Source organism: Pleurodeles waltl, chromosome 6 (assembly GCF_031143425.1).
Source record: "Pleurodeles waltl isolate 20211129_DDA chromosome 6, aPleWal1.hap1.20221129, whole genome shotgun sequence".
NCBI classification, from domain to species: Eukaryota; Metazoa; Chordata; class Amphibia; order Caudata; family Salamandridae; genus Pleurodeles; species Pleurodeles waltl.
In genome coordinates, this window is record NC_090445.1 from 241,391,003 (window position 1) to 241,409,204 (window position 18,202).

Here is an 18,202-nt window from a genome sequence, read left to right on the forward strand (position 1 = left end):
TCCTTGCAATGAGATCCGGAGTGCGGCCTCAGCGGGCATCGGTTCCGGAGGTCGGTGCAGGGGTTGTCGGGCCCTTGAAGTCACACGTATTGCAGATCGAACCATAGGCTGATGACAAAGTCAGGAGCGCTGGTGTTGATGACGTCGTGCTGCGGTGAGAAGCTGGACAATGCGATGTGCGGTGCCCACAGGTGACAGTGCAGGCAGCAGCTTGGTGACGGCATCCTGCGATGTCGGTGAGACCAGGGCTGCGCTGCAGGCAGCGCCATCGTTGTTGCTGAAGCGAGGTTGTCGGTAGGCCCAAGGAGCGGTACGACGGGGTCGGGCTCCGTGCTGCATCCACAGTTTGCGGTGCAGACAAGGGTGTCTGTTGACAATGATGAGCCGATGGCGCTGGCGTCGGTGGGCTGGAGCTGGCCCACCGTGCAAAAGGGGCCAGGTCCAACATTCCATCTTGTCAGAGTTGAGCTTCAGGCAGTTGGTTCACATCCAGTCTGCTACTAGAGTCACTAATAACCAAAAGAAGTGAGCCCTCATACCATATCATTCCAGGCCCTCTAAGATCTTTCTCAACAGACTCTCAACCACATATTCTACCCTTAGCTATGAATGTTACCACCATAGGGTGATTTCGTGGGTAGCATCATCACGGGCTTTGAACATCTCCTTCAAGAAGGAAAAGTCCAAGATGCTGACCCTAGCTCAAGAGTTGTTGGCGTTAGAGCTTGGAGACTGGATGGTGTCATTAGACTTTCAGGATACATACTTTCACATCCCTATCCTGCGGTCGCATCAGTTGTACTTGCAGTTTGTGGTGGGTTTTATGCACTACTAATTTGTGGTATTACTCTTTGGTTTGACATTGGCTCCTTAGGTCTTCACAAAGGTGTTGGTTGTGGTAGTGGCGGCCCATCTCAGAAGGTCAGACATTCCTATCTTTCTGTACCTGGATGAATAACTCGTCAAAGCTGTGTTGCCAGAGGTGGCTTTGCACCCTCTGCAGTCAACAACATCCCCGCTGTACGACCTGGGTTTTTCTCTCAACAAGCTCGTCACTGGCCCTCCCGACATAGGTTAGTGCTGAACACCACTCTTCTCCATGCCTTCTGTCCACCTCAGAGAATTACTGACAACCAGGAAGTGGTCCGATCTTTCCAGCAAGTTGCACAAGTTCCAGTTCTGAAGGTCATCAGATTCCTTGGTCTACTGGCCTACTGCATCTCCTAGTCATGCACACAAATTTGCAGACAAGGGCCTTATAGTGGTGCCTCTGCAGGCAGTGGCTACAGTATTGGGAGAGACCTTTCAGACTAATTTGTGACAACTCCCCCAAGCCTCCCCTGAGCTCTACAGTGGAAATGGTATGGTGAGGGAGTGGGCGTAACTGACCTCCGACCATGGCTACGGTAGTGACCGATGCTTCCACCTGGGGAATCTGGAGATTAGAGACATCTAGTACATTAGGACTGCCGGTTATTCAGCTGGAGCTCAATGTCTTCCTCTCCTCCATCCAAGGTTGATTAGTTCAGCAGTTGACGGACAATACGAGAGCGTTTTGCTACGTCAACAACATTCTTTGCCAGGAAGCATTAAGACTATAGTCTTGGACAAACTACCAGGGGATCTGGATACCCACCATTCACGGAGTGGGGTCTCTCTATGGCAGAGGCGATAGCCTGTGTGGGCGCTATCCTGCTGATCAAGAGTGGTGTCTTCTACTGGAGGTAGTCCATGACATAATCACCCAGTGGGGCATTCTTCCGGTGTACCTGTTCACCTCCTCCAAAAATGCTCAATGCCAGCAGTTTAGTGCCAACCAGTTTCCATTGAGGGCGCGTTTCAGTTGAGGTGGAAATTGCAGCTGCATTACGCTTTCCTCCTGCCTCACCCTAATACCCACTTCCCCCAATACCCGTACACTTGATTCCTTGGTTTCCGAGGAAGATATGCCCAGACCAACACCAAGTGATTCTCATCGCTCCGGATTGACAGAGGAGGGTGTGGTATGTTGACTTGCTGCTCTTCTCCACATGTCCCCAGCTGATACTTCCATTAAGGCCTGACTTCCATTAATGCCAGACTTTCTCTCCCAGTTGGGATGGGGGGAGATCAGAGGGGCAGGGTAGTTCTCTTCCCCAATCTCCGAGGCCTCCACGTACATGTTTAGAGATTGAACTGGGACACCTGAGTTCCTTTCAGCTGCCACTAGAGGTGGTGGATATCATCTTGTCAGTGTGCTGCCCCTCCACCAAATCATTACTCAAACAGATACAGCAACTTTGTTGCACAGACAATGACGTGGGCCTCTTGCAGACTAAACTATTACAGATCCTGCAAAATGCACTTCCCTTTATCCAGAGGGGTTGTACGATAAGTACTGTCAAGGGGTATTTGGCCGCATTATCAACCCTCCTCTGCCTGCCAGATCGCACATCTTTGTTTAAATCTGCCTTTGTTATTTTTTTTCCAAGGGGCTGTATCCTCCAACCCCATTTGTTATAGCCCAGTGGGACCTTAATTTGTTTGAGATTTTTCTTATGAGGACTTAGTTTGAGCCCCTCCATAGTTGTCCCTTAAGGACATTGACACTCAAAACTGTATGCTATCACTTCAGCTAAGCACATGAGTGAGTAACAAATGCTTAGTTCCCCAGTTGCCTTTCACCTCCTTTTATGATGATCATTTGGTGTTGCAAACTAGAGCTGCTTTCCTGATCAGAGTGTTGACCCCTTTACACCTGTGTCAGTCCATTACCCTTCCATCTTTTTACCCGAACCCCCTCCCACTAAGGAGGAGGAGCTGTTGCATAGATTGTATCCTAGGCAGCAGACAACTACTATCTAAATTACAAGGACATATAGCTGGATGACCAGCTGTTCGTACGATACTGTGGTGCCGAACAAAGCTAAAGCTGTGTAGAAAATAACCTTTTGGGGATAGCTTTGTGCTACTCTTTGGTCAAGAAAGGCCTTCCAGAATGGATCACAGCCCATTCCACAAGGGGACAAATCCACCAATTCTGCCCTTGCCAAAGGAGTTTCTATCACCAAGATTTCCAAGCAAGCAAGCAGCAAGGGCATAACTACACACCTTTGCTGATCATTGCCACCTGAATTCCAAGGTGCGTAGGAATGGTCACTTTGACATATCTGTTTTGCTTTATTTCCTTTTTTAACCATCCACGATCAACCCTTATCCTAGGGAAGGGTATTAATCTGAAATCTGCTTTACAGATGAGGGATTTGCAAGTAAAAGTATTCATCAAAAATAAACGTTACTTGCCTGTGGTAACAATCTTTCTGGTGGCTACTCCCTCTACCTGCAGATTCCTCACTGACCTGTCTTGTCTTCCCTTTTGAGCAATGCATTATAGGGAAAGTTAATTAGTTCCCACTTTGTTTTTTTACTGCAATTCTGTATTGATTTTACTGCAATACTACATTGATTTCAAGATGGTCTGCTCATATGAACGCTGGGAAAAAATGAATGGGAGCGGTCAATTAGCTGTGTTGGGCATTATATGGCTCTGGGGATGTCACTGGACTTTACTTCCAGATTTGTCTCAAGCCAGTGCCCCCTACCAGCAATGTGCACGTTTTGAGGTTTTGCAGAGCCAGCCTGGGCTTGTTCTATAGGTGAGGAATCTACAGGTAGATAGAGTATCCACCAGAAAGATCTTTAACACTGGTAAGTAACTTTTTCATATCGTGCGCATCTGCATATCTGATTTATGCCAAGGCATAAAGTCCAAAAACAAGAATGATAGGCGTTACATTTGTGCAGTAAAGTAAAATCACATTGAGGAGTTCTCATGACTGTTAGGAGAGTTGTTTCCTTGTGTAAAGTAATTGTAATATGGAATCTGTAAGGCAGTGTTTTTCTAAAGTAATTTTTGTTTTACTGTGATGATCAATTGGAAATGTTACCTTTGCAGTGTTGTAAGATGTGTGCGGGCACCTGTGTTTTGGATCATATGCACAAGGATATACACTTCTCTCTAAATTGGTGGTAAGCAGTCCACTGTTCTGTATTCCATTAATGAGAACTAAACTGACAGATACAAATTGATCAATGCTTTCTGTGTATTTGGTAGCCCTTTCACCCAGATGACATTAATAATTATGATGAGACCTAAGGCAATTTAATTTTACTTCTTCTAGGACGTGAATTACTGTTTTCACAATATATCTTCCTCTACTTTTCCTTTGTATTATCTATCTTTTCTCACCTTGCAAGAATACATTTGCATCCATATTCACAACTTTTGCGTGTACCCCATAGTTACTATGCCACTATCATGCTTGCTCATATTTGCTGTACTTCTTTTCTTATACTATATTTTTTTTGTTACGTTAATATTGGTATTTACTGCCTTGAGAATGGCCCAAGCATACAGCATCAGGCAGCGAAACGTGCAGGCAGCAAAGTCTTGATTTGGCAACATATCTTTGAGATTTTTGACTTCTTGTCGCCTGACAGTACTGACACCCTGTTTTGATAATTAAACTTACTAATTAATCAAACTGTGCAATCTTGGAACAATCAAACCTAATTAGAGTTACTGCTGCAAATTTTAACTACATTTGGATATCCTTTTTCACTTCATCTATGAATTTGAACTTATTAGTGGGATAAAGAGACCTCCACTGTAAACAGATATTATTTTCACTTAATGAAGGTATGACATGAACATTTCTGATGACTGATTCTGCCTGCAGGTTCCTCACCTCTTGCATACCCCCTAGATGCCAGATTTGTCTAAAAATGCTTCTACATAGCTCTTCCCCAACGGTAGTGGTCACCTGGCTCCATTCGATGCCTGAAGTGACATTCCTGTGATGTTGCCAAACCCCATAAAGCATCCCTACTGTGGTGCCAATGTCAGTTACTTTTTCTGCGCCTTTGATGGGGCTCGTTTCTTATCACAAAACATTTTTTTTTCTTTTATACAAAAAGTATAATGAGTATGTCCCTTCGTAAATCTTTGGGGTTTAAACCCGGCCCGACTGTGAAGGACAAATGCCAATAACTGACCTCCATTCTATCTTTCTATGGTGTTTGGGTTCCGATGACAATTTCCTGTCCTGTGAGTCAAGTCAGAGCATGTAGCCTAAGGGCCATCCAAGAGCAGGAGTCCAAGCCTTATGGGTTCATGCCGGTATTTCCTTTATTCCCTTTATTCCCTTTTACTTCCACAAACGACAGTGCCAGTGCACCACACGCTGTTGTTTTATTTTTTATGCATTTTATGTTTTTGTACAATTATGGACATCAGGCAGAACATGGACTTATTATCGAATTTACACGAATGTACTGACAGAGTGTTATTGCATTTGAAATTAATTTTCGATTAAATATTTAAGTGTGTTTTCCTGGCTCTTGTTAATTAGGCCTTAATTTAGACCCATGCACCATCTAGTTAAAAATGTATATCTCTTCCTGCGTGTATATTGGTAATCATTTCTGCAGCACACAGTCAAGACACTGAGACAGAACTTTCCTGATGACTTTCCAATGGTACTATGGATGCTGTCCGTTTCTTTACTGATTTTGATGCTCACTTGAGATGCAGAAATGTTCTGGATTGCACATTATTTTGTAATGCCCTATTCTGACCTCATGCTTTTGCATTTATTTTCTCTGTACCATACCTATTAAAGTTTTGTAATAAAGCTTTTAAAATGTATTCTTGATCTAGAATTCAATCATTGAGTGGATCCTCACTTAATTGATTGTATTTTGATATGCTGTTGGGGTACCTCATCTCTGGTATACATTGCTTCATTAAATTGAGGTTTAACCCCATCTCTAATTCATCATCTCATGGGTGAGTTATTGAGGTAATATTTTGGGGTGTACAAATTTAGAGGTTTCCTGTGCCCATACAGCTTCGCACAAGATCTTCCACACTGACGCGGACGATTCTAGCTCCTGCCTCAGTGCCAGCTGCTGTTATATCCCGGCATCACTGGCAACATCACTGGCGCCGGTGACAACCTCCAGTTCACAGTCCAGAAGAGAGGCACAACACTTAGTGGGTTATTGAAAGAACAACAGTGCTTCCTGAATGACCAGGAGGATCCTTCGGAGTCTATGTGGGAATTCAAGGCCCTAGCTGAGGCTAGCAGTATTAACACTTTCCCAGAACTGGAATTTGTGGACTCATCTGGGCTCCTCTCTCCTGGTGTATCCCTCCTCCATTATTTCATTATTTGCAAGACAGCTGTTGTTTTGGAGATTCTCTTGAAGAAGCTGTTAAAGGTTCTTCAACCTTCCATTCACATCTGTGAGCTACTTCTCCCATTTAATGAAGCTCTGCTGGATCCTGTGCTATTAACACAGACCAAACCGTGTTTGATTCCTCCGGTCAACCGTACTATTTCCAAAACATATTGTCCTGCCCCCATTGACTCCTAATTCTTATCACAACACCTTTCCCAGGAGAGCCGGGTCATCCAAACTTCATCCTTAACCACACTCCTGCGGATAGGAAGTCGAAAAAGATAGAAGCTTGGCCCAAAAAGATCTTTGCAGCTGGGAGTCTAGCCCTCAAGTCCGTAAATGCCACATGCTTATTTGAACTTTAGTTTATGCCCTCTGGGATATCGCTGGCACACTGGAAGAGGCCTCAACTTCCAAACACTCCAAGCTGCTCTCACACAGCAACAAGCTCAAAACCTCATCTTGCAGCAATACAAAGGTCGTGGAAAGGGGTGGAGCTGGCCAACCCTCAAACTACTACTCTCTGCTCCTATTCCTCCTCTGCCACTGAAGGGAAGGAGCTCTGGTTTTCCTTTGTCTGCCCATTTAATGTTGGTGGGATCATGGGTGTCCCTTTTTCTAAAGGCAGAAGGGCTGTAACTTTGGTCCATAGTGTTCTTTAAATCGTGGAAAAGAGTATACCCTACCCTTTCAACAGTTTCACTCCTACAGCAGGGGGTGGGGTGGTAGCCTTGCTTTTCAAGGGTGTCATAGAGTTAGTATCGGAGCAAGGATACTGTTTCCGATACTTTCTTGTTCCAAACAAGAATGGTGGTCTTCGTTACTATTCTAGTCCTCAGGGTCTTGAATCTCTTCCTTTGGAAAGATAATTTAAAGATGCTGTCCCTTGCCCAGGTTCTTTAGGCACTTGAAATTGGAGACTGTATGGTGTCACTCGACTTACCGGATGATATTTCAGCATTCTTACCCTAGAGTCCCACAGGAAGCACCTGTGGTTTGTTGTGGGTTTATTCACTCTTAATTTGTGGTCCTTCCTTTTGATCTAACGTCAGCACCATGGGTATACACAAAAGTGATGACTGTTATGGCAGGCCATCTTGGGAATCCGAGAGATACCACTGTTTCCCTACTGGGACGACTGGCTTCTGAAAACCAGGACCCCAGAGATGGTGCTGTCAGATCTGTATTCAACTTCCTTGGGCCAAGCCTTTCCACCAGAGCAGAGCTTGGAAAAATCATACTTTTCTCCCTTGATTCGAGGAAGGTGCTCAGATTTTGGTCCTGTGTCCTTCGCCTGATAGATCAGCTGGCTTCTTGCATTCATCTGGTCCTGCACACTCACTGGCACATGAGGGCTCTCCAATGGTGTCTTCACAGGCCGCGGTTTGAGCACAGGGGCTACCTCACAGGTTGCGTTGTGTTTTTCAGGGACACTTCAGCAGGGCTTATCTAGTTGGGTTCGGAGAATAACTTTTTTAGAGAGAGGCTCTTCCTGCTGCCTCAGGTCATGGCCATGGTAGTGACAGATACATCCTTTCTAGGGTGGGGTGCTGACTAGTGGCGCTGGAGATCAGAGGCCTCTTTTCTCTTAATTGTTAGAGATTCCACATAAGTCTGCTCAAACTGAGGGTGATTTGCTTTGCCCTCAGAGCATTTCAGCCTTCCCTTCACGGTTGGTAGGTCCAAATCTTTACAGGTAATACGGTCACAATGTGATCTCCACAAAAAAGTGGGAATAGGGGCTCAATCTCTCTGTCTAGAAGCACGGAGGCTCTAGTCCTGGCCACGCAAAGGCAGAATGGTGACAAAGCATTTGGAAGGCTCACTGAACTGAGTACCAACTACCTTTGTCGGCATCATCTTGCCAATCACAAGTGGTGTCTCCACCCAGAGTTGGTACAGACTATCTTCACTCATTGGGGAGTGCCTCAGGTGGTCTCTTTGCCACTCCTTCCAATTCGCATTGACCAAAGTTCTGTACCCTCCAGTGTCCGAGGCAAGGAGCATTTGGGAATGCATTTAAGTTGAAGTGGAACCTTCCTCTCCATAACCGGGTCATTCCCATACCCTTGATTCCTGGAGTTATAAGGAAGATTCGCCAAGACTAGACCAAAGTCATTTTAGTGAACCCGAATTGGCTGAGAAAGATGCTGTACGCAGACCTTTTCAATGTTAGTCTCAGGGTGACCCTTCCTTCCCAGTCTAAGGGGCAAGTTCACCCACACAGTCCGAGCCTACACCTTCATGCGTGGAGATTGAGCAGGGACACTTGAATGCATTTTGCCTTCTTGAGGATGTTGTGGATGTGATCTTATATAGCCACCTAGACTGTTTATTCCGGGAGGTGACGTAGGTTTGTCGCTTGGTGCACAGACCATGGAGATGACCCTTTAAAAGTGTGTCTGTTGGACATCCTTAAGTTTGCACTTTGTTTTTGGCACAGGGAGGCTAGATCTGAAAAGGTCAGTGAACTTCCACATCAACCGAACCAAAGACAAGCTGTTCATCTGCTACGCAAGCAGCAGGTAATATAAAACATTACAAAACCTTATCACAGTGGATTATCTTGTGCATTATCCTGGATATGGGTATTGCTTTAGAATCTACTCGAGAGGTGAGGAATATGCAGGTAGAAGTGTCCATCAGAAGGAAAGTTACCTTAGGTGATGATTTCTAGTGGCTAGTCTGCTACCTGCAACTTCCTCACTGATCGCTCAGACCTCCCAGTTTTGATGGATGGTTATGAACCTATAAATTACGGTTCCAAAAAGTTTTCTGTTACTGCATTACATACTGAGGGAAAGAAGCGGGCCTTTCGTACGATACAAAGGTGAACCTTGGTAGGGACGCCCAACATTTTTGAAGACATATCAGGCACCAAAGGAAAGGCAAGGAAAGTCAGGCCCAATGACATTTCAGCAGCTGAAGAAAAGGAAGTCCAGAGGCCATCTTCTTTTGAGAGGTGAGACATTGAGGAGTAGGTTAAGTCCCCCAAGCCCCAAGTTGAACTGGAAATGGCACAAACCTTAAGCACCTCCAGCCGAGATGCCTCTGACTTGTGAGGCTGGGCTGATACTTGAAAAGACTCTGACCAGTGGTGCCAAACCATGCTGCCTTTTGGCACCACCTTGCCCCTCAAGCTCTGGCAAGCCAATTGCAACCAGCCCTGGAACCAGCTACAAATCATCCTGGCCACTGAGATCGAATGCCCTAGAGGGGTCCTTTTTTGAAAGGTTGTCAGAGGGCCTCAGTGAAAAGCAGAGAAACCTCTTCATTCACCTGGACGCAAGCAAAATCTTGGCATAACCTCAGGCTCCAGAATTTATCCACATTCCAGAGTACCAGTTTGCTTCGAAGAGAAGCCAGCTCTCCTTTGTAGAGAAACCACTAGCCAAGTCTTCTATGCCTCCGAGATCCAAAGGGGTAGGAAATTCTGCTACCAACCCTACACTGTTCCTACCTTTGCCATCTAGACCACCTTCACCACCACCACTCCCCCCAACACTCTTCTCCACGTGAGTGACTCATCACAGACTCCAAACCAGGCAGCCCCTGATACATGCAGGACCTCTAGGATGAGGTCTGCAGACCCTTGGACTGGGATGGTCTTTAGGGAGACTGTGTGGTAGACCCCAAAATGACTCAGATCTGTCCCTTCCAGATCATACCACGGCCTGCTTAGCATGCACTGTTACAAAAAGGCTGCACAACACCACCAGATAAAGCTCCACACCATGTAAGATGAGGATGACTTCCTGGTTGAAACCCTGTCTAAAACTGAGCATGGTGTATATAATAAGTGATGATAATTTCCTTGTGCTGATGAAATCCAGGTTGGTTACTCCATGTGTAGAAAAGAAGTATATGCGTTCCCCTAATGACAATCAGCTGTACAGCCACAAGGGGTATTAACAGCAGAATCTTACTCCACCGGCATGCTTGGCTTAAGGTGTCAGGGTTCAGGCCTAATTGTCCCTCTGGATGACAAGCATCTGTTCTACTACCCTCCGTGGTGGAGTAGATGCCCGAAAAAGTCGAAAAGGAAATGGACACTGCCCAATCCATGGCTACCCTATAGTCCCAAGTCTGCATTTCATATAGCAGCAAACTAGGGGAGGGGCCTAGCCAAGGAATTTAGGTCAAACAATACCAGCAATCCTTTCTGAACCCCCAGCTGACGAAAACCTTCCACGGGGGCCATAGGAGAAACAGACAGAAAAGTGCAGAGGTAGCTCCCCAAGGGACATCTCCAGTAGAGAGCTGTGACTCACCTTCTCTTTTGCCCAACCACATTACATGGGGGAAGATTGAAGTACTAGCTTGCTCTCTGGGAGAACATCACCTTTAACCAGTGGGTCTTTTCCACTGTGTGTGAGGGTACTGCCTCAAATTCCACTCAGCCCCTCCCAACACCTCAACCTGCCTTCTCGTTCTAGGTTGGATCCTAAAAAAGGATGCCATAGAACCAATATACAAACACCAGGCAGAGGTGTAGTATCTCTATTTTTTTATTTAAAAAAGACGTCTCCCTCCATCTGATCCTCAACCTTTGACCATTGAACAGACTCAGCGTCCCTGAACACTTACACAGTGTCACCTTGCAGGTCTTCATCCCTCTTCTATGCCAAAGCATTCTTAAAAATGTGTACCTGACAATCTGATCTACCCAGTGCCTCACCAGTACCTTCTGTTTGTGATAGGTGGGCGACACTACCAGTACAGGGTTCTGCCCTTTAGAGTCACTACAGCTCTAAGGTTCTGTACAAAGTGCCTAGCGGTAGTGGCAGCATATCTGCGCAGAAATATTTTTTCCTTACTTATACTATTGACTGATCATGAGGAGCAGCAAATGGCAATGCATAGAACAATCTGTATCTCTGCTTCACACCCTAGTCTTCACCATCAGTGTGAAAAGGTTGTACTTCCAACCTCAACAGGTTCAGCCCCTCTGCTCCCTTCAAAATAGGGAAAAAAGCAAAGTGTACCCCAACAAAAAGAGGGTGATGGCATGCCTACAGCTGGTACAACTTTTTTCCAAACATACCGTCCCAATACTATTTGAACTGTAATGAAACTGTTGGAAATGATGGCTTCATGCATAACGATAGTACCATGTGCAAGGTTACACTTGCATCCATTACATGAGTGCCTCTAACAGCTGTAGGCAAAAGTAGAAGGACATTGGGAGGAAAAAGTGTTGTAGCGACCAGAGTTCAGCACTTTGTTTTGGTGGAATGGCAACAACCTGTTGCTTGACAGGCCCTTTCTAGACCTCCTTCCAAAGGTGACCATCACCACTGATACAGCTCGTGTGGGGTGGGAAGCTAGCCTCTTCCAACTGACTATCCATGCCACTTGGACCCCCCCAACGCCAAGACATCCACATAAACTAACTGGAGCATCTAGCCATCACCCTAGCCCTCAACGCATTTCTGACACTTGGGGGGAAGGGTACTGTTATAGAAAGACAACATGACAGCCATGTTTTACATACAGAAGCAGGGATGCACCCACTCTCCCCAACTCTCTGCACTCTCTCAGGAAATGTGGCATTTGATGACGTACAGCGTCATCTGTCTGCTTGTGCAGCATTTGCCTGGAACGAACAACATTGAGCAGGACCCATCAACAAGTTGAGCCTGAAATCCACCATCAGGTTCTTCACAGTTACTTTCTGAGATTGTGGACTCTCATAATAAATCTGTTAAAATGGAAAGTGCCACAACTTCGCCTCCACATACCTGTGCCCTCAGTCCGTGGGCAGTGCACTATTAATCAAATGGTTAGGGATATTTGCAGTGCTTTTTCGCCTCTCCCCACATCCTATACCTGGTGAGGAAAAATAGGAGACACAAGTCCATGACCCTCATCCTAGTGGCTCCAACCTAGGCAAGATAGTTCTGATATTTGATGTTCCTGGAGATGTCTGAGCAGCTCCTCTTGAGTCTGGACCTTCTCACTTAGCACCAGGCTCGGCACCCAGATCTCAAACAGTAGAACCTTGTGATTTGGCCCCTGAGTTCCTTGAGTTCATCTCTGAAACCTTCCACAGAAATGCATGGCTATCATATGGGAAGTGTAAAAAGTCCACTACAAGTGATTCATGCATTGCTGCATCTTAAACACTTAGTAAGACCCATTAACACTTTCAGTGCAAAAGGTTGTTTATTACCTCCTGCACCTCTACAAAGCAGGCCTTGTTTGCACTTCCATCTGCTTAATAATTCACTACAGTTGCACATTATATTTTGAACCAACAACATTCATCTCTTTTTAAGTTCCCAGTAATTAAGGCTTTAATGAAGGTTCTACCCAACGACAGCCTCTACACCTTACTCCCAAAGACACCCTCTGCTCCTGTGTGGAACCTGATTGTGGTCCTCATGTGACTTATTAGTCCTCTCTTTGAGTTCTTTCACTGTGGTGACCTACAGCTTGTCTTGGAAGGTGGTGTTCCTAGTTGGAGTCTCCTCCATCAGAGGTTTCCAAGCAGTATTGGAACCCTCAATCCAGGTTCATAGAGATAGGTCAGTTCTTCTTACGAACCCTAAATGTCTGCCTAAAGTTGTCTCACCTTTTCTAATGAACCAAACCACTGAGCTCCCTGACTTCTTTCCACAACCAGAGTCAATAGTGGAAAGGTCCCTTCCCACTCTAGATGTTAAGAGGCTGCATTTATGGGGATGCATTTATGCAACTAAGGGGGTCATTCTGACTCCCGCCGGCGGCGGTAACCGCACGCCCGGCGGGAGCCGCCGAATGACCGCAGCGGTCATTCTGAGTTTCCCGCTGGGCTGGCGGGCGACCGCCAGAAGGCCGCCCGCCCGCCCAGCGGGAAACCCCCTTCCACAAGGATGCCGGCTCCGAATGGAGCCGGTGGAGTGGAAGGGGTGCGACGGGTGCAGTTGCACCCATCGCGATTTTCAGTGTCTGCCACGCAGACACTGAAAATCTATGTGGGGCCCTGTTAGGGGGCCCCTGCAGTGCCCATGCCAATGGCATGGGCACTGCAGGGGCCCCACGACACCCGTTCCCGCCAGCCAGGTTCTGGCGGTGAAAACCGCCAGAACCAGGCTGGCGGGAAGGGGGTCGGAATCCCCATGGCGGCGCTGCTTGCAGCGCCGCCGTGGAGGATTCCCTGGGGCAGCAGGAAACCGGCGGGACACCGCCGGTTTCCCGTTTCTGACCGCGGCTGTACCGCCGCGGTCAGAATGCCCCCGGAAGCACCGCCAGCCTGTTGGCGGTGCTTCCGCGGTCGTTGGGCCTGGCGGTCCATGACCGCCAGGGTCAGAATGACCCCCTAAGTGTCTTAGAAAGTCCAATCCGCTTTTTGTAGCCTTCGCCAAACCCCACAGGAGTCGTACCATCTCAAAAGCTGGCATAGCCAGGTGAATGCTAAGGTCAAGTACATGCTCTCAGCACTCCGTAAAGCCCACCCTACACTCAAAAAGGGGGCCACATAAGCCTTTTTGGGTAACATCCCTCTTCAGGATATCTGCAAGACTGCTACTTGGTCAACGCCAGAAACGTTCTTCTAGCATTACTGTGTAGACATTCTAGCTCTAGCACGTCAGCAGGCTTTAGTTGGCCAAACTGTACTAAGAACAGTTTTTCAAACCTCTGCCTCATCTACTTAGAACAAGGTTGGGAGTCACAAGTCTTGTGATGCAGATTTCTTTGAAGAAAAACAAATTGCAAATGTCTGAGTGCACTTGCCATGCACAGTGATAACATTAATTATGTCATTTCAGATATCAGTGATGTTATCAATGATATGTTAGAATATGTCCTGAGTGATGTAATAAGTGAGGTCATAAGCAGCGCATGGCAACTGCAGAAGTTGTAGTTAATTAATTTAACTATAAAAGGTGGACGCAGTGTTATTTTTTAGTTTAAAATGGTATTTTTAACTGACATTTTCACCTGATTATATAGCCACTTCAATCTTTGTTTTTGTCAGTAAATGGACAAGTTTATTTGTATGTAAATTAAGGGTTTGCAATGCCTTACTATAATGTCATTGTACCCTTTGTTTTTTCAGTGAAATTATAGGACTTTTTAATGCTAAGTAAGATTTTATTACCACAGCACCCTATCCCCACCCTCGCAGAGCAGGGTGTGCGCACTGGGGGTTGGGTGCAAGGCCTGTCGTGCGGCAACACCCTGCACCCAACACCTGAAGCACACGTCAGGTATATACATGTATATGATTATATATATTACCCGGTGATAGTCGCCAATCTGTAGTTATAGTGAGGACCTAGTTTCTATAGAAAAAGCATTTTTTGACTTGCTTATTTCTTTGGCGTGGGTTGACGAATCTCCACAAACCTTTCCCCAAAAACTTGCCGCTCACATGAGCTGCTGTCTGTAAATTTGCGGGGTGATCCGTCAAGTGAGGGCTGAGAAAAGGGGGGTGTTCCCAAAACACTTTTCTCCATTTATTTTTCCATAGGGATTTTGAACAGCTACAGCTCCCGAACCGCTGGATGAAATTACACCAAATTTGGCAGAAAGGTAGCAGTGCTTGGTCCAGAAAGTGACCTTTTTTTATTTAGTGTAAATCTGTTAAGTAGTTTTAGAGAAATTGAAGAAAGTTAAAATTTGTATATTTAGGGGCGCAAAGGCTTCACAAACCCTCTGGATCTCGTTCTGAGATGTGATTGGCTGCCAACACTTCAACAAGGAAGTGTTGACAGTCATGTTAGGACTCTGATTCAGCTGAGTCCCAGAAAAAAAGTTAAAATAAATAAGAAAAGGGTCCAGGGTAGAGTCACCCTGACCCCTTAGCTTTGGTACTGCGATCCCCAAAACATTTGTTTTTTTTAAATTTCAGCCCCTGTCACAGCAAATCTGCAGAACATTTATTTAAAAAAAAGAAAGTGCAGGCTCCTGCACTTGTTTCACTGGAGCCACCAGGTGGCCCAGGTCCTGGGGGCATTTATGTTTTCAATGTGGGGGGGCCCTCCGGCCCCCCCGCAGCCCCGGGGACCGCCACCTCGCCAGGCTGCTAATCAAAGCTGGGTGGGGGATGGTGGGCTCGCAGCCACGTGGACCGCCACCTCCCCAGAGCACAAATTGAAAACAAATGTGGGGGCTTGCACAGCGCCCCCGCAGACCCGGGGACCGCCACCTCCCCAGGGCAGACATGTAGCCTAGGCGTGCCTGTGGTCATTTCCCTATTTTAATTTCTTTTAAACTTTAAAAGTTCAAGGTTCATACTGAAAGGTGAGCTCACTCTTTTTAATTGATAAATATATTTTTCTTTTCAGTTTGTCTAGAAATATCAAATTTTAAGTATATCATCCATCAAAGCCTAAAAAACCCTATCCCTCCCCACCCTCTGTCAATTTCTATTTTTTTTTTTTTTATCTTTCACCCACTCGCACACCCACTCAGACCCTTATGCACCCACTCAGACCCTTATGCACCCACTCAGACCCTTATGCTCCCACTCAGACCCTTATGCACCCACTCACACTCGTGCACCTACTCACACTCATGGACCCACTCACACTCATTCACCCACTCACACCTTTCTGCACCCACTCACAACCCCACTCTGTCCCTTGTGCACCCACTCACTGACCCACTGAAACCCTTGTGCACCCACTCACAGACCTACGCAGAAACTGACACACCCAGTAAGACATTGATATACCCACTCTCACACCCAGACATACACTCCCACTCTTACCCCCAGATACACTCTCACATACCTATTCTCGCACCCAGCGTCAGGCCTCGGCCGACTCCTGCTGCGCATGGCCTAAGGGCCGTGCGCGGCATGGGGTTTGGTGGTTAGGACCACTGAAGGTAGTGCGCGGCTGTGGTTAGGTTAACGTATAGTAATGAAAATAATTTTACGTTAAAAAAACCATAGAAATTCACTGAAAAAAACAAAGGTTATAGGGATGTTATAGTTAGGAAATAGAATTAAAATAACATAAAAAAGAAAGGTTACAGGGACGTTATAGTTAGGCTCACATTTTAAACGTACCAAACCAGAGAAATTCGCCTGCTTCTGCCCTAAGGTAACTATAACTCGTGCCCTCCCCCTGCACTGCTAATTACCCCACAAATGCATCATTGATAACATAATTGTTAATGTCACTGTAACATCTGCAGTAAAAGTATTGATCAGATAACTGTGCATGACAGGGGCATGAGTTATAGTTACCTTAGTGCACAAGTCATAGTTACTTTAGAGAACTCTAGCTATAACGGTACATTTTTATGGTTTGGTACGTTTAAAATGTGAGCCTAACCGTAACGTCCCTGTAACCTTTGTTTCTTTTAAGTGATATATGTGTGTATATATGTATGTGTGTATATATATATATATAACTGCATATTTATTTTAGGTCTTTTGGCTTGAAAAAGCTTTTTTATTCAAAGTCCAGATGAAAATGGACACTTACTTGAATTAGATTGTTTATGAAATAAATGAAAGGTGTTTGTAAAGTGCAACACAGCTGCTTCCAAAAGAAGCTTCACGTAGCTAAGCACCACCTAATGCACTCCAATATATCAGAGAAATCTACAGTTTTTTAAACAGACAGATTTCCTATTCTACTATTGTGTGTTCTAGTAAAACTAAGTAATTTGTGGCTTGCTGAGTGTAAAGCCCTAAGAGGTGTACATTTACTAACTTTGGCTTTGTTTACATTTCATGAATAAATGATTAATAAAACGATGGACGGGGGTGAGGATTGGTGGATTGAGATGATTCTGTGGCTGTAGTGTTGATCTGATAACCATGCTTTAATGCATGTCACATAATTTGCATAGTTAGATGTTTTAATCAACAATGTTGTTTCTATCGCAAATGAATAAAAATAAGACTGACACTGAATGTGCCACAAAATTGCATTTTTGCCCTGTAATTTAGGTAACCTTTCTGCATAATTTAGTCCCCCATGATGCATAATGGTAGTATCTTAGACTATGTTAAAGTTATGCAGTGTGTCTTTTTTAGGGCTATCATTTCGATGATAAAATCTGGATTTAACTGGCAACCATTAATTATTTTCCATAATTCATGGTTCCCTGTGAAATAAGAGATTTGTTACGACTCTTGATATATATTTTACCTACTGGCTATCGCCAGTATGTAGTTCTAGTTAGGCCCTAGCTTCCATAGCAAAGGCGTTCTTTCTTTGGCTAATAAGTTTGTTGCTGTTTGACGGATCTTCACAAAAGTTTCAAAACTATTTTGCTACTCGTGTCCGCTGCTGTCTGGAAAGTTTCAGGGTGATTCGTCAAGCAGGGTTGAGAAAAGGCGGTGGGTTACAAAATGCATTTTCCCTGTGCAATTTCTCGTTGGAATTCTGGAAATTACTACAGGACGAACTGCTGAACAGAGTTTCACCATATTTGGCAGAAAACTAGATCTTGGTCCAGAAAGATCTCTTTTTGTAATTTGGTGTAATTCTGTTGAGTAGTTTTGGAGTTACTAAAGAAAAAAGATGTATGTATATCTACAGATGCAGATCCACTACAGTGGTTCCGCTGAGCCACACGGCAACAGCAGTGCCGTGATTGCCTGGCCACAACGTGGGAGGAAAGTTGCACCTCCCATTTTGTCTATTGGCTCAGTGGGAGGTAGGGGTGTTAATAAAGATAAAATTAGGTGTTAGGGGTCAGGATAAGAGGTATCTTGACCCCATAGGATTGATGGAGGGATCTAGGATGGACCCCTCATGGGCAATACATTGCCCTAAAACGTTTTCCTTTTTTTTGGGTGTGCGATGATCCGCAGATTCCCTGTGGCGCTCAGAGTGGCCCCTACGTGAGTCCGCGACACGGCCATGGATCCAGACCCTAATTTAAAAAAAATAAAAATACACCCACTCACAGACCCATACAGTCACTCACATATCCACTTACACACTCGCTCACAGACCCACAAAACCACTTGCACACCCACCCAGATCCTCACACAGCTGATAGACTCCCACACCCACTCACAGACTCACAA

The 18,202-nt window shown here is 45.5% G+C and overlaps 1 protein-coding gene across 8 annotated transcripts in view; it reads left to right on the top strand.

Annotated features, from left to right (window-relative positions):
* The window catches only part of TANC2 (tetratricopeptide repeat, ankyrin repeat and coiled-coil containing 2), a 1,999,198-nt gene that overhangs the window by 513,645 nt on the left and 1,467,351 nt on the right, over positions 1-18,202 (top strand). For 4 of the 8 annotated variants that reach the window (XM_069237998.1, XM_069238005.1, XM_069238006.1 and 1 more), the window contains one exon: positions 3,935-4,008. The exons of the other annotated variants lie outside the window; for them this stretch is intronic. The gene's annotated coding sequence lies outside the window, so the exon portion shown is untranslated. The remainder of the gene's footprint in view (positions 1-3,934; positions 4,009-18,202) is intronic. 8 annotated transcript variants of the gene reach the window in all.